We start from the raw sequence: 20,366 nt of genomic DNA, 5'->3' as shown, positions 1-20,366 counted from the left end.
CGGGTCGCGGTCCATATGACAGCACAAGTACGAGAAGCATCTGCGAGATGGGCGCGGCCCGAACCGGCGAGTCCGAGGCGCCGTGTGCGGGCGTTCGGAGCTACCAGTGCCGCTCTGTGCTGCGCCATGCCGTGGAAAGGTGCGAAAACATGCACACAAGACACAGGCTTTTCGGCAAAGTATATATCTCTTGTAGCGACGAAAGGTAAATTTTTGTTTACAAATTTGCCCTTGTGCACTGGTACAAAACAATATGCCCTGACGTTTTTCACAACATTTCTGTCACTTCATACTGTTTTTATTATTCCAGAGACTCTTTGGAAGTCTTCCTTGGCGCACTCTTTTCAAACTGAATTCCTTAATATCGTATCTAACGATAGTTTAAAATCAGTATGGAAGCATCTTTGTCACTTGAGAAAGGTAGCATGAAAAAAGGGCTGGCAGGAGTAGTGACAAGAAAGCAAGAAATGAAGACAGCCAGAGTTCCCAGGCGGTCGCCGATCCGAATACTGACGTTGTTGCTTTTCTTCGGTGGTCAGACGGGAACAGGTCTTTCTTTAATGTAGTTAGTTTTTGGAATTTAGTGCTCCTACAAAACAGTACTCTCTGACGCGTTTCAAGAGCACATCTGTCGATTCGCAGTGTTTCGTTATTTTCAACGAGATCCTAGCACTCTTCCTCCGCGCATTCTTGTTCAAACTGAGTTCATTACTGTAATTTCGCATCTTACGTTTAATACAGTAGTTTAAAATGCTTGTGGAAGCATCTTTGTCGCACCTGAGAGTTTGCATGAAAAGAGGGCTGGCAGGTGTAGTGACATAAAATTTAAAAGAAGAGAGGGAGCCAACAGCACCCGGTGTTCCCAGGCGGTCACCCATCCAAGTACTAACCGGGCCCGATGTTGCTTAACTTCGGTGATCGGACGAGAACCGGTGTATTCAACATGGTATGGCCGTTGGCGTCCTTATACAGTAGCCGCACGGCAGAAGAAGGCTTCGCCTCTCCTCCCAACACACGCAATCGCCGTTTTCGGTGGCACATTTGACGCAAAGCACGTCCTTCCACCTCGAAGGCGACGCGCAGTGCGGCGCGCCGCCACGTGGGTCAGACGCACAACACAGCTGCTCGTTGCACCGCCTGTCATTCGTTTGTTCGACAAAGTATCCATCTCTTGTAGCGACGAAAGGTAAATTTTTGTTTACAAATTTGCCGTTGTGCACTGCTACAAAACAATATGCCCTGACGTATTTCACAACATTTCTGTCACTTCATACTGTTTTGTTATTTCCAGAGACTCTTTGGAAGTCTTCCTCGGCGCACTCTTTTCAAACTGAGTTCCTTAATATCGTATCTTACGATAGTTTAAAATCAGTATGGAAGCATCTTTGTCACATGAGAAAGGTAGCATGAAAAAAGGGCTGGCAGGGGTAGTGACAAGATAGCAAGAAATGAAGACAGAGGGAAGCGTTCTCACCTGCCTGACACTCGTCGCGCTTCCAGATATTTGCGTAATTTGCACGGTTCATTCTCGGCTGTCCCCTTCCGTCCCGACTTGTCCCGACTTAGCTCGACTGCCGCTCGCTGCCGCTCGGGTCGCGGTCCATATGACAGCACAAGTACGAGAAGCATCTGCGAGATGGGCGCGGCCCGAACCGGCGAGTCCGAGGCGCCGTGTGCGGGCGTTCGGAGCTACCAGTGCCGCTCTGTGCTGCGCCGTGCCGTGGAAAGGTGCGAAAACATGCACACAAGACACAGGCTTTTCGGCAAAGTATATATCTCTTGTAGCGACGAAAGGTAAATTTTTGTTTACAAATTTGCCCTTGTGCACTGCTACAAAACAATATGCCCTGACGTTTTTCACAACATTTCTGTCACTTCATACTGTTTTTATTATTCCAGAGACTCTTTGGAAGTCTTCCTTGGCGCACTCTTTTCAAACTGAATTCCTTAATATCGTATCTAACGATAGTTTAAAATCAGTATGGAAGCATCTTTGTCACTTGAGAAAGGTAGCATGAAAAAAGGGCTGGCAGGAGTAGTGACAAGAAAGCAAGAAATGAAGACAGCCAGAGTTCCCAGGCGGTCGCCGATCCGAATACTGACGTTGTTGCTTTTCTTCGGTGGTCAGACGGGAACAGGTCTTTCTTTAATGTAGTTAGTTTTTGGAATTTAGTGCTCCTACAAAACAGTACTCTCTGACGCGTTTCAAGAGCACATCTGTCGATTCGCAGTGTTTCGTTATTTTCAACGAGATCCTAGCACTCTTCCTCCGCGCATTCTTGTTCAAACTGAGTTCATTACTGTAATTTCGCATCTTACGTTTAATACAGTAGTTTAAAATGCTTGTGGAAGCATCTTTGTCGCACCTGAGAGTTTGCATGAAAAGAGGGCTGGCAGGTGTAGTGACATAAAATTTAAAAGAAGAGAGGGAGCCAACAGCACCCGGTGTTCCCAGGCGGTCACCCATCCAAGTACTAACCGGGCCCGATGTTGCTTAACTTCGGTGATCGGACGAGAACCGGTGTATTCAACATGGTATGGCCGTTGGCGTCCTTATACAGTAGCCGCACGGCAGAAGAAGGCTTCGCCTCTCCTCCCAACACACGCAATCGCCGTTTTCGGTGGCACATTTGACGCAAAGCACGTCCTTCCACCTCGAAGGCGACGCGCAGTGCGGCGCGCCGCCACGTGGGTCAGACGCACAACACAGCTGCTCGTTGCACCGCCTGTCATTCGTTTGTTCGACAAAGTATCCATCTCTTGTAGCGACGAAAGGTAAATTTTTGTTTACAAATTTGCCGTTGTGCACTGCTACAAAACAATATGCCCTGACGTATTTCACAACATTTCTGTCACTTCATACTGTTTTGTTATTTCCAGAGACTCTTTGGAAGTCTTCCTCGGCGCACTCTTTTCAAACTGAGTTCCTTAATATCGTATCTTACGATAGTTTAAAATCAGTATGGAAGCATCTTTGTCACATGAGAAAGGTAGCATGAAAAAAGGGCTGGCAGGGGTAGTGACAAGATAGCAAGAAATGAAGACAGAGGGAAGCGTTCTCACCTGCCTGACACTCGTCGCGCTTCCAGATATTTGCGTAATTTGCACGGTTCATTCTCGGCTGTCCCCTTCCGTCCCGACTTGTCCCGACTTAGCTCGACTGCCGCTCGCTGCCGCTCGGGTCGCGGTCCATATGACAGCACAAGTACGAGAAGCATCTGCGAGATGGGCGCGGCCCGAACCGGCGAGTCCGAGGCGCCGTGTGCGGGCGTTCGGAGCTACCAGTGCCGCTCTGTGCTGCGCCATGCCGTGGAAAGGTGCGAAAACATGCACACAAGACACAGGCTTTTCGGCAAAGTATATATCTCTTGTAGCGACGAAAGGTAAATTTTTGTTTACAAATTTGCCCTTGTGCACTGCTACAAAACAATATGCCCTGACGTTTTTCACAACATTTCTGTCACTTCATACTGTTTTTATTATTCCAGAGACTCTTTGGAAGTCTTCCTTGGCGCACTCTTTTCAAACTGAATTCCTTAATATCGTATCTAACGATAGTTTAAAATCAGTATGGAAGCATCTTTGTCACATGAGAAAGGTAGCATGAAAAAAGGGCTGGCAGGAGTAGTGACAAGAAAGCAAGAAATGAAGACAGCCAGAGTTCCCAGGCGGTCGCCGATCCGAATACTGACGTTGTTGCTTTTCTTCGGTGGTCAGACGGGAACAGGTCTTTCTTTAATGTAGTTAGTTTTTGGAATTTAGTGCTCCTACAAAACAGTACTCTCTGACGCGTTTCAAGAGCACATCTGTCGATTCGCAGTGTTTCGTTATTTTCAACGAGATCCTAGCACTCTTCCTCCGCGCATTCTTGTTCAAACTGAGTTCATTACTGTAATTTCGCATCTTACGTTTAATACAGTAGTTTAAAATGCTTGTGGAAGCATCTTTGTCGCACCTGAGAGTTTGCATGAAAAGAGGGCTGGCAGGTGTAGTGACATAAAATTTAAAAGAAGAGAGGGAGCCAACAGCACCCGGTGTTCCCAGGCGGTCACCCATCCAAGTACTAACCGGGCCCGATGTTGCTTAACTTCGGTGATCGGACGAGAACCGGTGTATTCAACATGGTATGGCCGTTGGCGTCCTTATACAGTAGCCGCACGGCAGAAGAAGGCTTCGCCTCTCCTCCCAACACACGCAATCGCCGTTTTCGGTGGCACATTTGACGCAAAGCACGTCCTTCCACCTCGAAGGCGACGCGCAGTGCGGCGCGCCGCCACGTGGGTCAGACGCACAACACAGCTGCTCGTTGCACCGTCTGTCATTCGTTTGTTCGACAAAGTATCCATCTCTTGTAGCGACGAAAGGTAAATTTTTGTTTACAAATTTGCCGTTGTGCACTGCTACAAAACAATATGCCCTGACGTATTTCACAACATTTCTGTCACTTCATACTGTTTTGTTATTTCCAGAGACAAGTCTTCCTCGGCGCACTCCTTTCAAACTGAGTTCCTTAATATCGTATCTTACGATAGTTTAAAATCAGTATGGAAGCATCTTTGTCACATGAGAAAGGTAGCATGAAAAAAGGGCTGGCAGGGGTAGTGACAAGATAGCAAGAAATGAAGACAGAGGGAAGCGTTCTCACCTGCCTGACACTCGTCGCGCTTCCAGATATTTGCGTAATTTGCACGGTTCATTCTCGGCTGTCCCCTTCCGTCCCGACTTGTCCCGACTTAGCTCGACTGCCGCTCGCTGCCGCTCGGGTCGCGGTCCATATGACAGCACAAGTACGAGAAGCATCTGCGAGATGGGCGCGGCCCGAACCGGCGAGTCCGAGGCGCCGTGTGCGGGCGTTCGGAGCTACCAGTGCCGCTCTGTGCTGCGCCGTGCCGTGGAAAGGTGCGAAAACATGCACACAAGACACAGGCTTTTCGGCAAAGTATATATCTCTTGTAGCGACGAAAGGTAAATTTTTGTTTACAAATTTGCCCTTGTGCACTGCTACAAAACAATATGCCCTGACGTTTTTCACAACATTTCTGTCACTTCATACTGTTTTTATTATTCCAGAGACTCTTTGGAAGTCTTCCTTGGCGCACTCTTTTCAAACTGAATTCCTTAATATCGTATCTAACGATAGTTTAAAATCAGTATGGAAGCATCTTTGTCACTTGAGAAAGGTAGCATGAAAAAAGGGCTGGCAGGAGTAGTGACAAGAAAGCAAGAAATGAAGACAGCCAGAGTTCCCAGGCGGTCGCCGATCCGAATACTGACGTTGTTGCTTTTCTTCGGTGGTCAGACGGGAACAGGTCTTTCTTTAATGTAGTTAGTTTTTGGAATTTAGTGCTCCTACAAAACAGTACTCTCTGACGCGTTTCAAGAGCACATCTGTCGATTCGCAGTGTTTCGTTATTTTCAACGAGATCCTAGCACTCTTCCTCCGCGCATTCTTGTTCAAACTGAGTTCATTACTGTAATTTCGCATCTTACGTTTAATACAGTAGTTTAAAATGCTTGTGGAAGCATCTTTGTCGCACCTGAGAGTTTGCATGAAAAGAGGGCTGGCAGGTGTAGTGACATAAAATTTAAAAGAAGAGAGGGAGCCAACAGCACCCGGTGTTCCCAGGCGGTCACCCATCCAAGTACTAACCGGGCCCGATGTTGCTTAACTTCGGTGATCGGACGAGAACCGGTGTATTCAACATGGTATGGCCGTTGGCGTCCTTATACAGTAGCCGCACGGCAGAAGAAGGCTTCGCCTCTCCTCCCAACACACGCAATCGCCGTTTTCGGTGGCACATTTGACGCAAAGCACGTCCTTCCACCTCGAAGGCGACGCGCAGTGCGGCGCGCCGCCACGTGGGTCAGACGCACAACACAGCTGCTCGTTGCACCGCCTGTCATTCGTTTGTTCGACAAAGTATCCATCTCTTGTAGCGACGAAAGGTAAATTTTTGTTTACAAATTTGCCGTTGTGCACTGCTACAAAACAATATGCCCTGACGTATTTCACAACATTTCTGTCACTTCATACTGTTTTGTTATTTCCAGAGACTCTTTGGAAGTCTTCCTCGGCGCACTCTTTTCAAACTGAGTTCCTTAATATCGTATCTTACGATAGTTTAAAATCAGTATGGAAGCATCTTTGTCACATGAGAAAGGTAGCATGAAAAAAGGGCTGGCAGGGGTAGTGACAAGATAGCAAGAAATGAAGACAGAGGGAAGCGTTCTCACCTGCCTGACACTCGTCGCGCTTCCAGATATTTGCGTAATTTGCACGGTTCATTCTCGGCTGTCCCCTTCCGTCCCGACTTGTCCCGACTTAGCTCGACTGCCGCTCGCTGCCGCTCGGGTCGCGGTCCATATGACAGCACAAGTACGAGAAGCATCTGCGAGATGGGCGCGGCCCGAACCGGCGAGTCCGAGGCGCCGTGTGCGGGCGTTCGGAGCTACCAGTGCCGCTCTGTGCTGCGCCATGCCGTGGAAAGGTGCGAAAACATGCACACAAGACACAGGCTTTTCGGCAAAGTATATATCTCTTGTAGCGACGAAAGGTAAATTTTTGTTTACAAATTTGCCCTTGTGCACTGCTACAAAACAATATGCCCTGACGTTTTTCACAACATTTCTGTCACTTCATACTGTTTTTATTATTCCAGAGACTCTTTGGAAGTCTTCCTTGGCGCACTCTTTTCAAACTGAATTCCTTAATATCGTATCTAACGATAGTTTAAAATCAGTATGGAAGCATCTTTGTCACATGAGAAAGGTAGCATGAAAAAAGGGCTGGCAGGAGTAGTGACAAGAAAGCAAGAAATGAAGACAGCCAGAGTTCCCAGGCGGTCGCCGATACGAATACTGACGTTGTTGCTTTTCTTCGGTGGTCAGACGGGAACAGGTCTTTCTTTAATGTAGTTAGTTTTTGGAATTTAGTGCTCCTACAAAACAGTACTCTCTGACGCGTTTCAAGAGCACATCTGTCGATTCGCAGTGTTTCGTTATTTTCAACGAGATCCTAGCACTCTTCCTCCGCGCATTCTTGTTCAAACTGAGTTCATTACTGTAATTTCGCATCTTACGTTTAATACAGTAGTTTAAAATGCTTGTGGAAGCATCTTTGTCGCACCTGAGAGTTTGCATGAAAAGAGGGCTGGCAGGTGTAGTGACATAAAATTTAAAAGAAGAGAGGGAGCCAACAGCACCCGGTGTTCCCAGGCGGTCACCCATCCAAGTACTAACCGGGCCCGATGTTGCTTAACTTCGGTGATCGGACGAGAACCGGTGTATTCAACATGGTATGGCCGTTGGCGTCCTTATACAGTAGCCGCACGGCAGAAGAAGGCTTCGCCTCTCCTCCCAACACACGCAATCGCCGTTTTCGGTGGCACATTTGACGCAAAGCACGTCCTTCCACCTCGAAGGCGACGCGCAGTGCGGCGCGCCGCCACGTGGGTCAGACGCACAACACAGCTGCTCGTTGCACCGCCTGTCATTCGTTTGTTCGACAAAGTATCCATCTCTTGTAGCGACGAAAGGTAAATTTTTGTTTACAAATTTGCCGTTGTGCACTGCTACAAAACAATATGCCCTGACGTATTTCACAACATTTCTGTCACTTCATACTGTTTTGTTATTTCCAGAGACTCTTTGGAAGTCTTCCTCGGCGCACTCTTTTCAAACTGAGTTCCTTAATATCGTATCTTACGATAGTTTAAAATCAGTATGGAAGCATCTTTGTCACATGAGAAAGGTAGCATGAAAAAAGGGCTGGCAGGGGTAGTGACAAGATAGCAAGAAATGAAGACAGAGGGAAGCGTTCTCACCTGCCTGACACTCGTCGCGCTTCCAGATATTTGCGTAATTTGCACGGTTCATTCTCGGCTGTCCCCTTCCGTCCCGACTTGTCCCGACTTAGCTCGACTGCCGCTCGCTGCCGCTCGGGTCGCGGTCCATATGACAGCACAAGTACGAGAAGCATCTGCGAGATGGGCGCGGCCCGAACCGGCGAGTCCGAGGCGCCGTGTGCGGGCGTTCGGAGCTACCAGTGCCGCTCTGTGCTGCGCCATGCCGTGGAAAGGTGCGAAAACATGCACACAAGACACAGGCTTTTCGGCAAAGTATATATCTCTTGTAGCGACGAAAGGTAAATTTTTGTTTACAAATTTGCCCTTGTGCACTGCTACAAAACAATATGCCCTGACGTTTTTCACAACATTTCTGTCACTTCATACTGTTTTTATTATTCCAGAGACTCTTTGGAAGTCTTCCTTGGCGCACTCTTTTCAAACTGAATTCCTTAATATCGTATCTAACGATAGTTTAAAATCAGTATGGAAGCATCTTTGTCACTTGAGAAAGGTAGCATGAAAAAAGGGCTGGCAGGAGTAGTGACAAGAAAGCAAGAAATGAAGACAGCCAGAGTTCCCAGGCGGTCGCCGATCCGAATACTGACGTTGTTGCTTTTCTTCGGTGGTCAGACGGGAACAGGTCTTTCTTTAATGTAGTTAGTTTTTGGAATTTAGTGCTCCTACAAAACAGTACTCTCTGACGCGTTTCAAGAGCACATCTGTCGATTCGCAGTGTTTCGTTATTTTCAACGAGATCCTAGCACTCTTCCTCCGCGCATTCTTGTTCAAACTGAGTTCATTACTGTAATTTCGCATCTTACGTTTAATACAGTAGTTTAAAATGCTTGTGGAAGCATCTTTGTCGCACCTGAGAGTTTGCATGAAAAGAGGGCTGGCAGGTGTAGTGACATAAAATTTAAAAGAAGAGAGGGAGCCAACAGCACCCGGTGTTCCCAGGCGGTCACCCATCCAAGTACTAACCGGGCCCGATGTTGCTTAACTTCGGTGATCGGACGAGAACCGGTGTATTCAACATGGTATGGCCGTTGGCGTCCTTATACAGTAGCCGCACGGCAGAAGAAGGCTTCGCCTCTCCTCCCAACACACGCAATCGCCGTTTTCGGTGGCACATTTGACGCAAAGCACGTCCTTCCACCTCGAAGGCGACGCGCAGTGCGGCGCGCCGCCACGTGGGTCAGACGCACAACACAGCTGCTCGTTGCACCGCCTGTCATTCGTTTGTTCGACAAAGTATCCATCTCTTGTAGCGACGAAAGGTAAATTTTTGTTTACAAATTTGCCGTTGTGCACTGCTACAAAACAATATGCCCTGACGTATTTCACAACATTTCTGTCACTTCATACTGTTTTGTTATTTCCAGAGACTCTTTGGAAGTCTTCCTCGGCGCACTCTTTTCAAACTGAGTTCCTTAATATCGTATCTTACGATAGTTTAAAATCAGTATGGAAGCATCTTTGTCACATGAGAAAGGTAGCATGAAAAAAGGGCTGGCAGGGGTAGTGACAAGATAGCAAGAAATGAAGACAGAGGGAAGCGTTCTCACCTGCCTGACACTCGTCGCGCTTCCAGATATTTGCGTAATTTGCACGGTTCATTCTCGGCTGTCCCCTTCCGTCCCGACTTGTCCCGACTTAGCTCGACTGCCGCTCGCTGCCGCTCGGGTCGCGGTCCATATGACAGCACAAGTACGAGAAGCATCTGCGAGATGGGCGCGGCCCGAACCGGCGAGTCCGAGGCGCCGTGTGCGGGCGTTCGGAGCTACCAGTGCCGCTCTGTGCTGCGCCATGCCGTGGAAAGGTGCGAAAACATGCACACAAGACACAGGCTTTTCGGCAAAGTATATATCTCTTGTAGCGACGAAAGGTAAATTTTTGTTTACAAATTTGCCCTTGTGCACTGCTACAAAACAATATGCCCTGACGTTTTTCACAACATTTCTGTCACTTCATACTGTTTTTATTATTCCAGAGACTCTTTGGAAGTCTTCCTTGGCGCACTCTTTTCAAACTGAATTCCTTAATATCGTATCTAACGATAGTTTAAAATCAGTATGGAAGCATCTTTGTCACATGAGAAAGGTAGCATGAAAAAAGGGCTGGCAGGAGTAGTGACAAGAAAGCAAGAAATGAAGACAGCCAGAGTTCCCAGGCGGTCGCCGATACGAATACTGACGTTGTTGCTTTTCTTCGGTGGTCAGACGGGAACAGGTCTTTCTTTAATGTAGTTAGTTTTTGGAATTTAGTGCTCCTACAAAACAGTACTCTCTGACGCGTTTCAAGAGCACATCTGTCGATTCGCAGTGTTTCGTTATTTTCAACGAGATCCTAGCACTCTTCCTCCGCGCATTCTTGTTCAAACTGAGTTCATTACTGTAATTTCGCATCTTACGTTTAATACAGTAGTTTAAAATGCTTGTGGAAGCATCTTTGTCGCACCTGAGAGTTTGCATGAAAAGAGGGCTGGCAGGTGTAGTGACATAAAATTTAAAAGAAGAGAGGGAGCCAACAGCACCCGGTGTTCCCAGGCGGTCACCCATCCAAGTACTAACCGGGCCCGATGTTGCTTAACTTCGGTGATCGGACGAGAACCGGTGTATTCAACATGGTATGGCCGTTGGCGTCCTTATACAGTAGCCGCACGGCAGAAGAAGGCTTCGCCTCTCCTCCCAACACACGCAATCGCCGTTTTCGGTGGCACATTTGACGCAAAGCACGTCCTTCCACCTCGAAGGCGACGCGCAGTGCGGCGCGCCGCCACGTGGGTCAGACGCACAACACAGCTGCTCGTTGCACCGCCTGTCATTCGTTTGTTCGACAAAGTATCCATCTCTTGTAGCGACGAAAGGTAAATTTTTGTTTACAAATTTGCCGTTGTGCACTGCTACAAAACAATATGCCCTGACGTATTTCACAACATTTCTGTCACTTCATACTGTTTTGTTATTTCCAGAGACTCTTTGGAAGTCTTCCTCGGCGCACTCTTTTCAAACTGAGTTCCTTAATATCGTATCTTACGATAGTTTAAAATCAGTATGGAAGCATCTTTGTCACATGAGAAAGGTAGCATGAAAAAAGGGCTGGCAGGGGTAGTGACAAGATAGCAAGAAATGAAGACAGAGGGAAGCGTTCTCACCTGCCTGACACTCGTCGCGCTTCCAGATATTTGCGTAATTTGCACGGTTCATTCTCGGCTGTCCCCTTCCGTCCCGACTTGTCCCGACTTAGCTCGACTGCCGCTCGCTGCCGCTCGGGTCGCGGTCCATATGACAGCACAAGTACGAGAAGCATCTGCGAGATGGGCGCGGCCCGAACCGGCGAGTCCGAGGCGCCGTGTGCGGGCGTTCGGAGCTACCAGTGCCGCTCTGTGCTGCGCCGTGCCGTGGAAAGGTGCGAAAACATGCACACAAGACACAGGCTTTTCGGCAAAGTATATATCTCTTGTAGCGACGAAAGGTAAATTTTTGTTTACAAATTTGCCCTTGTGCACTGGTACAAAACAATATGCCCTGACGTTTTTAACAACATTTCTGTCACTTCATACTGTTTTTATTATTCCAGAGACTCTTTGGAAGTCTTCCTTGGCGCACTCTTTTCAAACTGAATTCCTTAATATCGTATCTAACGATAGTTTAAAATCAGTATGGAAGCATCTTTGTCACTTGAGAAAGGTAGCATGAAAAAAGGGCTGGCAGGAGTAGTGACAAGAAAGCAAGAAATGAAGACAGCCAGAGTTCCCAGGCGGTCGCCGATCCGAATACTGACGTTGTTGCTTTTCTTCGGTGGTCAGACGGGAACAGGTCTTTCTTTAATGTAGTTAGTTTTTGGAATTTAGTGCTCCTACAAAACAGTACTCTCTGACGCGTTTCAAGAGCACATCTGTCGATTCGCAGTGTTTCGTTATTTTCAACGAGATCCTAGCACTCTTCCTCCGCGCATTCTTGTTCAAACTGAGTTCATTACTGTAATTTCGCATCTTACGTTTAATACAGTAGTTTAAAATGCTTGTGGAAGCATCTTTGTCGCACCTGAGAGTTTGCATGAAAAGAGGGCTGGCAGGTGTAGTGACATAAAATTTAAAAGAAGAGAGGGAGCCAACAGCACCCGGTGTTCCCAGGCGGTCACCCATCCAAGTACTAACCGGGCCCGATGTTGCTTAACTTCGGTGATCGGACGAGAACCGGTGTATTCAACATGGTATGGCCGTTGGCGTCCTTATACAGTAGCCGCACGGCAGAAGAAGGCTTCGCCTCTCCTCCCAACACACGCAATCGCCGTTTTCGGTGGCACATTTGACGCAAAGCACGTCCTTCCACCTCGAAGGCGACGCGCAGTGCGGCGCGCCGCCACGTGGGTCAGACGCACAACACAGCTGCTCGTTGCACCGCCTGTCATTCGTTTGTTCGACAAAGTATCCATCTCTTGTAGCGACGAAAGGTAAATTTTTGTTTACAAATTTGCCGTTGTGCACTGCTACAAAACAATATGCCCTGACGTATTTCACAACATTTCTGTCACTTCATACTGTTTTGTTATTTCCAGAGACTCTTTGGAAGTCTTCCTCGGCGCACTCTTTTCAAACTGAGTTCCTTAATATCGTATCTTACGATAGTTTAAAATCAGTATGGAAGCATCTTTGTCACATGAGAAAGGTAGCATGAAAAAAGGGCTGGCAGGGGTAGTGACAAGATAGCAAGAAATGAAGACAGAGGGAAGCGTTCTCACCTGCCTGACACTCGTCGCGCTTCCAGATATTTGCGTAATTTGCACGGTTCATTCTCGGCTGTCCCCTTCCGTCCCGACTTGTCCCGACTTAGCTCGACTGCCGCTCGCTGCCGCTCGGGTCGCGGTCCATATGACAGCACAAGTACGAGAAGCATCTGCGAGATGGGCGCGGCCCGAACCGGCGAGTCCGAGGCGCCGTGTGCGGGCGTTCGGAGCTACCAGTGCCGCTCTGTGCTGCGCCGTGCCGTGGAAAGGTGCGAAAACATGCACACAAGACACAGGCTTTTCGGCAAAGTATATATCTCTTGTAGCGACGAAAGGTAAATTTTTGTTTACAAATTTGCCCTTGTGCACTGCTACAAAACAATATGCCCTGACGTTTTTCACAACATTTCTGTCACTTCATACTGTTTTTATTATTCCAGAGACTCTTTGGAAGTCTTCCTTGGCGCACTCTTTTCAAACTGAATTCCTTAATATCGTATCTAACGATAGTTTAAAATCAGTATGGAAGCATCTTTGTCACTTGAGAAAGGTAGCATGAAAAAAGGGCTGGCAGGAGTAGTGACAAGAAAGCAAGAAATGAAGACAGCCAGAGTTCCCAGGCGGTCGCCGATCCGAATACTGACGTTGTTGCTTTTCTTCGGTGGTCAGACGGGAACAGGTCTTTCTTTAATGTAGTTAGTTTTTGGAATTTAGTGCTCCTACAAAACAGTACTCTCTGACGCGTTTCAAGAGCACATCTGTCGATTCGCAGTGTTTCGTTATTTTCAACGAGATCCTAGCACTCTTCCTCCGCCCATTCTAGTTCAAACTGAGTTCATTACTGTAATTTCGCATCTTACGTTTAATACAGTAGTTTAAAATGCTTGTGGAAGCATCTTTGTCGCACCTGAGAGTCTGCATGAAAAGAGGGCTGGCAGGTGTAGTGACATAAAATTTAAAAGAAGAGAGGGAGCCAACAGCACCCGGTGTTCCCAGGCGGTCACCCATCCAAGTACTAACCGGGCCCGATGTTGCTTAACTTCGGTGATCGGACGAGAACCGGTGTATTCAACATGGTATGGCCGTTGGCGTCCTTATACAGTAGCCGCACGGCAGAAGAAGGCTTCGCCTCTCCTCCCAACACACGCAATCGCCGTTTTCGGTGGCACATTTGACGCAAAGCACGTCCTTCCACCTCGAAGGCGACGCGCAGTGCGGCGCGCCGCCACGTGGGTCAGACGCACAACACAGCTGCTCGTTGCACCGCCTGTCATTCGTTTGTTCGACAAAGTATCCATCTCTTGTAGCGACGAAAGGTAAATTTTTGTTTACAAATTTGCCGTTGTGCACTGCTACAAAACAATATGCCCTGACGTATTTCACAACATTTCTGTCACTTCATACTGTTTTGTTATTTCCAGAGACTCTTTGGAAGTCTTCCTCGGCGCACTCTTTTCAAACTGAGTTCCTTAATATCGTATCTTACGATAGTTTAAAATCAGTATGGAAGCATCTTTGTCACATGAGAAAGGTAGCATGAAAAAAGGGCTGGCAGGGGTAGTGACAAGATAGCAAGAAATGAAGACAGAGGGAAGCGTTCTCACCTGCCTGACACTCGTCGCGCTTCCAGATATTTGCGTAATTTGCACGGTTCATTCTCGGCTGTCCCCTTCCGTCCCGACTTGTCCCGACTGCCGCTCGCTGCCGCTCGGGTCGCGGTCCATATGACAGCACAAGTACGAGAAGCATCTGCGAGATGGGCGCGGCCCGAACCGGCGAGTCCGAGGCGCCGTGTGCGGGCGTTCGGAGCTACCAGTGCCGCTCTGTGCTGCGCCGTGCCGTGGAAAGGTGCGAAAACATGCACACAAGACACAGGCTTTTCGGCAAAGTATATATCTCTTGTAGCGACGAAAGGTAAATTTTTGTTTACAAATTTGCCCTTGTGCACTGCTACAAAACAATATGCCCTGACGTTTTTCACAACATTTCTGTCACTTCATACTGTTTTTATTATTCCAGAGACTCTTTGGAAGTCTTCCTTGGCGCACTCTTTTCAAACTGAATTCCTTAATATCGTATCTAACGATAGTTTAAAATCAGTATGGAAGCATCTTTGTCACTTGAGAAAGGTAGCATGAAAAAAGGGCTGGCAGGAGTAGTGACAAGAAAGCAAGAAATGAAGACAGCCAGAGTTCCCAGGCGGTCGCCGATCCGAATACTGACGTTGTTGCTTTTCTTCGGTGGTCAGACGGGAACAGGTCTTTCTTTAATGTAGTTAGTTTTTGGAATTTAGTGCTCCTACAAAACAGTACTCTCTGACGCGTTTCAAGAGCACATCTGTCGATTCGCAGTGTTTCGTTATTTTCAACGAGATCCTAGCACTCTTCCTCCGCGCATTCTTGTTCAAACTGAGTTCATTACTGTAATTTCGCATCTTACGTTTAATACAGTAGTTTAAAATGCTTGTGGAAGCATCTTTGTCGCACCTGAGAGTTTGCATGAAAAGAGGGCTGGCAGGTGTAGTGACATAAAATTTAAAAGAAGAGAGGGAGCCAACAGCACCCGGTGTTCCCAGGCGGTCACCCATCCAAGTACTAACTGGGCCCGATGTTGCTTAACTTCGGTGATCGGACGAGAACCGGTGTATTCAACATGGTATGGCCGTTGGCGTCCTTATACAGTAGCCGCACGGCAGAAGAAGGCTTCGCCTCTCCTCCCAACACACGCAATCGCCGTTTTCGGTGGCACATTTGACGCAAAGCACGTCCTTCCACCTCGAAGGCGACGCGCAGTGCGGCGCGCCGCCACGTGGGTCAGACGCACAACACAGCTGCTCGTTGCACCGCCTGTCATTCGTTTGTTCGACAAAGTATCCATCTCTTGTAGCGACGAAAGGTAAATTTTTGTTTACAAATTTGCCGTTGTGCACTGCTACAAAACAATATGCCCTGACGTATTTCACAACATTTCTGTCACTTCATACTGTTTTGTTATTTCCAGAGACTCTTTGGAAGTCTTCCTCGGCGCACTCTTTTCAAACTGAGTTCCTTAATATCGTATCTTACGATAGTTTAAAATCAGTATGGAAGCATCTTTGTCACATGAGAAAGGTAGCATGAAAAAAGGGCTGGCAGGGGTAGTGACAAGATAGCAAGAAATGAAGACAGAGGGAAGCGTTCTCACCTGCCTGACACTCGTCGCGCTTCCAGATATTTGCGTAATTTGCACGGTTCATTCTCGGCTGTCCCCTTCCGTCCCGACTTGTCCCGACTGCCGCTCGCTGCCGCTCGGGTCGCGGTCCATATGACAGCACAAGTACGAGAAGCATCTGCGAGATGGGCGCGGCCCGAACCGGCGAGTCCGAGGCGCCGTGTGCGGGCGTTCGGAGCTACCAGTGCCGCTCTGTGCTGCGCCATGCCGTGGAAAGGTGCGAAAACATGCACACAAGACACAGGCTTTTCGGCAAAGTATATATCTCTTGTAGCGACGAAAGGTAAATTTTTGTTTACAAATTTGCCCTTGTGCACTGCTACAAAACAATATGCCCTGACGTTTTTCACAACATTTCTGTCACTTCATACTGTTTTTATTATTCCAGAGACTCTTTGGAAGTCTTCCTTGGCGCACTCTTTTCAAACTGAATTCCTTAATATCGTATCTAACGATAGTTTAAAATCAGTATGGAAGCATCTTTGTCACTTGAGAAAGGTAGCATGAAAAAAGGGCTGGCAGGAGTAGTGACAAGAAAGCAAGAAATGAAGACAGCCAGAGTTCCCAGGCGGTCGCCGATCCGAATACTGACGTTGTTGCTTTTCTTCGGTGGTCAGACGGGAACAGGTCTTTCTTTAATGTAGTTAGTTTTTGGAATTTAGTGCTCCTACAAAACAGTACTCTCTGACGCGTTTCAAGAGCACATCTGTCGATTCGCAGTGTTTCGTTATTTTCAACGAGATCCTAGCACTCTTCCTCCGCGCATTCTTGTTCAAACTGAGTTCATTACTGTAATTTCGCATCTTACGTTTAATACAGTAGTTTAAAATGCTTGTGGAAGCATCTTTGTCGCACCTGAGAGTTTGCATGAAAAGAGGGCTGGCAGGTGTAGTGACATAAAATTTAAAAGAAGAGAGGGAGCCAACAGCACCCGGTGTTCCCAGGCGGTCACCCATCCAAGTACTAACCGGGCCCGATGTTGCTTAACTTCGGTGATCGGACGAGAACCGGTGTATTCAACATGGTATGGCCGTTGGCGTCCTTATACAGTAGCCGCACGGCAGAAGAAGGCTTCGCCTCTCCTCCCAACACACGCAATCGCCGTTTTCGGTGGCACATTTGACGCAAAGCACGTCCTTCCACCTCGAAGGCGACGCGCAGTGCGGCGCGCCGCCACGTGGGTCAGACGCACAACACAGCTGCTCGTTGCACCGCCTGTCATTCGTTTGTTCGACAAAGTATCCATCTCTTGTAGCGACGAAAGGTAAATTTTTGTTTACAAATTTGCCGTTGTGCACTGCTACAAAACAATATGCCCTGACGTATTTCACAACATTTCTGTCACTTCATACTGTTTTGTTATTTCCAGAGACTCTTTGGAAGTCTTCCTCGGCGCACTCTTTTCAAACTGAGTTCCTTAATATCGTATCTTACGATAGTTTAAAATCAGTATGGAAGCATCTTTGTCACATGAGAAAGGTAGCATGAAAAAAGGGCTGGCAGGGGTAGTGACAAGATAGCAAGAAATGAAGACAGAGGGAAGCGTTCTCACCTGCCTGACACTCGTCGCGCTTCCAGATATTTGCGTAATTTGCACGGTTCATTCTCGGCTGTCCCCTTCCGTCCCGACTTGTCCCGACTTAGCTCGACTGCCGCTCGCTGCCGCTCGGGTCGCGGTCCATATGACAGCACAAGTACGAGAAGCATCTGCGAGATGGGCGCGGCCCGAACCGGCGAGTCCGAGGCGCCGTGTGCGGGCGTTCGGAGCTACCAGTGCCGCTCTGTGCTGCGCCATGCCGTGGAAAGGTGCGAAAACATGCACACAAGACACAGGCTTTTCGGCAAAGTATATATCTCTTGTAGCGACGAAAGGTAAATTTTTGTTTACAAATTTGCCCTTGTGCACTGCTACAAAACAATATGCCCTGACGTTTTTCACAACATTTCTGTCACTTCATACTGTTTTTATTATTCCAGAGACTCTTTGGAAGTCTTCCTTGGCGCACTCTTTTCAAACTGAATTCCTTAATATCGTATCTAACGATAGTTTAAAATCAGTATGGAAGCATCTTTGTCACATGAGAAAGGTAGCATGAAAAAAGGGCTGGCAGGAGTAGTGACAAGAAAGCAAGAAATGAAGACAGCCAGAGTTCCCAGGCGGTCGCCGATCCGAATACTGACGTTGTTGCTTTTCTTCGGTGGTCAGACGGGAACAGGTCTTTCTTTAATGTAGTTAGTTTTTGGAATTTAGTGCTCCTACAAAACAGTACTCTCTGACGCGTTTCAAGAGCACATCTGTCGATTCGCAGTGTTTCGTTATTTTCAACGAGATCCTAGCACTCTTCCTCCGCGCATTCTTGTTCAAACTGAGTTCATTACTGTAATTTCGCATCTTACGTTTAATACAGTAGTTTAAAATGCTTGTGGAAGCATCTTTGTCGCACCTGAGAGTTTGCATGAAAAGAGGGCTGGCAGGTGTAGTGACATAAAATTTAAAAGAAGAGAGGGAGCCAACAGCACCCGGTGTTCCCAGGCGGTCACCCATCCAAGTACTAACCGGGCCCGATGTTGCTTAACTTCGGTGATCGGACGAGAACCGGTGTATTCAACATGGTATGGCCGTTGGCGTCCTTATACAGTAGCCGCACGGCAGAAGAAGGCTTCGCCTCTCCTCCCAACACACGCAATCGCCGTTTTCGGTGGCACATTTGACGCAAAGCACGTCCTTCCACCTCGAAGGCGACGCGCAGTGCGGCGCGCCGCCACGTGGGTCAGACGCACAACACAGCTGCTCGTTGCACCGCCTGTCATTCGTTTGTTCGACAAAGTATCCATCTCTTGTAGCGACGAAAGGTAAATTTTTGTTTACAAATTTGCCGTTGTGCACTGCTACAAAACAATATGCCCTGACGTATTTCACAACATTTCTGTCACTTCATACTGTTTTGTTATTTCCAGAGACTCTTTGGAAGTCTTCCTCGGCGCACTCTTTTCAAACTGAGTTCCTTAATATCGTATCTTACGATAGTTTAAAATCAGTATGGAAGCATCTTTGTCACATGAGAAAGGTAGCATGAAAAAAGGGCTGGCAGGGGTAGTGACAAGATAGCAAGAAATGAAGACAGAGGGAAGCGTTCTCACCTGCCTGACACTCGTCGCGCTTCCAGATATTTGCGTAATTTGCACGGTTCATTCTCGGCTGTCCCCTTCCGTCCCGACTTGTCCCGACTTAGCTCGACTGCCGCTCGCTGCCGCTCGGGTCGCGGTCCATATGACAGCACAAGTACGAGAAGCATCTGCGAGATGGGCGCGGCCCGAACCGGCGAGTCCGAGGCGCCGTGTGCGGGCGTTCGGAGCTACCAGTGCCGCTCTGTGCTGCGCCATGCCGTGGAAAGGTGCGAAAACATGCACACAAGACACAGGCTTTTCGGCAAAGTATATATCTCTTGTAGCGACGAAAGGTAAATTTTTGTTTACAAATTTGCCCTTGTGCACTGCTACAAAACAATATGCCCTGACGTTTTTCACAACATTTCTGTCACTTCATACTGTTTTTATTATTCCAGAGACTCTTTGGAAGTCTTCCTTGGCGCACTCTTTTCAAACTGAATTCCTTAATATCGTATCTAACGATAGTTTAAAATCAGTATGGAAGCATCTTTGTCACATGAGAAAGGTAGCATGAAAAAAGGGCTGGCAGGAGTAGTGACAAGAAAGCAAGAAATGAAGACAGCCAGAGTTCCCAGGCGGTCGCCGATCCGAATACTGACGTTGTTGCTTTTCTTCGGTGGTCAGATGGGAACAGGTCTTTCTTTAATGTAGTTAGTTTTTGGAATTTAGTGCTCCTACAAAACAGTACTCTCTGACGCGTTTCAAGAGCACATCTGTCGATTCGCAGTGTTTCGTTATTTTCAACGAGATCCTAGCACTCTTCCTCCGCGCATTCTTGTTCAAACTGAGTTCATTACTGTAATTTCGCATCTTACGTTTAATACAGTAGTTTAAAATGCTTGTGGAAGCATCTTTGTCGCACCTGAGAGTTTGCATGAAAAGAGGGCTGGCAGGTGTAGTGACATAAAATTTAAAAGAAGAGAGGGAGCCAACAGCACCCGGTGTTCCCAGGCGGTCACCCATCCAAGTACTAACCGGGCCCGATGTTGCTTAACTTCGGTGATCGGACGAGAACCGGTGTATTCAACATGGTATGGCCGTTGGCGTCCTTATACAGTAGCCGCACGGCAGAAGAAGGCTTCGCCTCTCCTCCCAACACACGCAATCGCCGTTTTCGGTGGCACATTTGACGCAAAGCACGTCCTTCCACCTCGAAGGCGACGCGCAGTGCGGCGCGCCGCCACGTGGGTCAGACGCACAACACAGCTGCTCGTTGCACCGCCTGTCATTCGTTTGTTCGACAAAGTATCCATCTCTTGTAGCGACGAAAGGTAAATTTTTGTTTACAAATTTGCCGTTGTGCACTGCTACAAAACAATATGCCCTGACGTATTTCACAACATTTCTGTCACTTCATACTGTTTTGTTATTTCCAGAGACTCTTTGGAAGTCTTCCTCGGCGCACTCTTT

The 20,366-nt window shown here is 47.8% G+C and overlaps 13 non-coding genes across 13 annotated transcripts; all 13 read right to left on the bottom strand.

The window, feature by feature from the left end:
• Positions 1–841: 841 nt before the first annotated feature.
• LOC126274839 (5S ribosomal RNA) lies at positions 842–960 on the bottom strand. The gene has a single exon (XR_007550392.1). It is a non-coding gene; the product is annotated as a 5S ribosomal RNA (ribosomal RNA).
• Positions 961–2,430: 1,470 nt separating this feature from the next.
• Positions 2,431–2,549, bottom strand: LOC126274838 (5S ribosomal RNA). Its single transcript, XR_007550391.1, has one exon. It is a non-coding gene; the product is annotated as a 5S ribosomal RNA (ribosomal RNA).
• Positions 2,550–4,019: 1,470 nt separating this feature from the next.
• Positions 4,020–4,138, bottom strand: LOC126274837 (5S ribosomal RNA). Its single transcript, XR_007550390.1, has one exon. It is a non-coding gene; the product is annotated as a 5S ribosomal RNA (ribosomal RNA).
• Positions 4,139–5,601: 1,463 nt separating this feature from the next.
• On the bottom strand, positions 5,602–5,720 carry LOC126274836 (5S ribosomal RNA). The gene has a single exon (XR_007550389.1). It is a non-coding gene; the product is annotated as a 5S ribosomal RNA (ribosomal RNA).
• Positions 5,721–7,190: 1,470 nt separating this feature from the next.
• On the bottom strand, positions 7,191–7,309 carry LOC126274835 (5S ribosomal RNA). Its single transcript, XR_007550388.1, has one exon. It is a non-coding gene; the product is annotated as a 5S ribosomal RNA (ribosomal RNA).
• Positions 7,310–8,779: 1,470 nt separating this feature from the next.
• LOC126274834 (5S ribosomal RNA) lies at positions 8,780–8,898 on the bottom strand. The gene has a single exon (XR_007550387.1). It is a non-coding gene; the product is annotated as a 5S ribosomal RNA (ribosomal RNA).
• Positions 8,899–10,368: 1,470 nt separating this feature from the next.
• Positions 10,369–10,487, bottom strand: LOC126274832 (5S ribosomal RNA). Its single transcript, XR_007550385.1, has one exon. It is a non-coding gene; the product is annotated as a 5S ribosomal RNA (ribosomal RNA).
• A 1,470-nt stretch (positions 10,488–11,957) lies between these two features.
• LOC126274830 (5S ribosomal RNA) lies at positions 11,958–12,076 on the bottom strand. The gene has a single exon (XR_007550384.1). It is a non-coding gene; the product is annotated as a 5S ribosomal RNA (ribosomal RNA).
• A 1,470-nt stretch (positions 12,077–13,546) lies between these two features.
• Positions 13,547–13,665, bottom strand: LOC126274829 (5S ribosomal RNA). Its single transcript, XR_007550383.1, has one exon. It is a non-coding gene; the product is annotated as a 5S ribosomal RNA (ribosomal RNA).
• Positions 13,666–15,125: 1,460 nt separating this feature from the next.
• On the bottom strand, positions 15,126–15,244 carry LOC126274072 (5S ribosomal RNA). Its single transcript, XR_007549902.1, has one exon. It is a non-coding gene; the product is annotated as a 5S ribosomal RNA (ribosomal RNA).
• Positions 15,245–16,704: 1,460 nt separating this feature from the next.
• LOC126274828 (5S ribosomal RNA) lies at positions 16,705–16,823 on the bottom strand. Its single transcript, XR_007550382.1, has one exon. It is a non-coding gene; the product is annotated as a 5S ribosomal RNA (ribosomal RNA).
• A 1,470-nt stretch (positions 16,824–18,293) lies between these two features.
• On the bottom strand, positions 18,294–18,412 carry LOC126274827 (5S ribosomal RNA). The gene has a single exon (XR_007550381.1). It is a non-coding gene; the product is annotated as a 5S ribosomal RNA (ribosomal RNA).
• A 1,470-nt stretch (positions 18,413–19,882) lies between these two features.
• On the bottom strand, positions 19,883–20,001 carry LOC126274826 (5S ribosomal RNA). Its single transcript, XR_007550380.1, has one exon. It is a non-coding gene; the product is annotated as a 5S ribosomal RNA (ribosomal RNA).
• Between the last annotated feature and the right edge of the window lie 365 nt (positions 20,002–20,366).

This window comes from Schistocerca gregaria, chromosome 5, assembly GCF_023897955.1.
Source record: "Schistocerca gregaria isolate iqSchGreg1 chromosome 5, iqSchGreg1.2, whole genome shotgun sequence".
NCBI lineage: Eukaryota > Metazoa > Arthropoda > Insecta > Orthoptera > Acrididae > Schistocerca > Schistocerca gregaria.
Note: the sequence above shows the minus strand (reverse complement) of the source record. Positions and strands in the feature narration are given on the sequence as shown.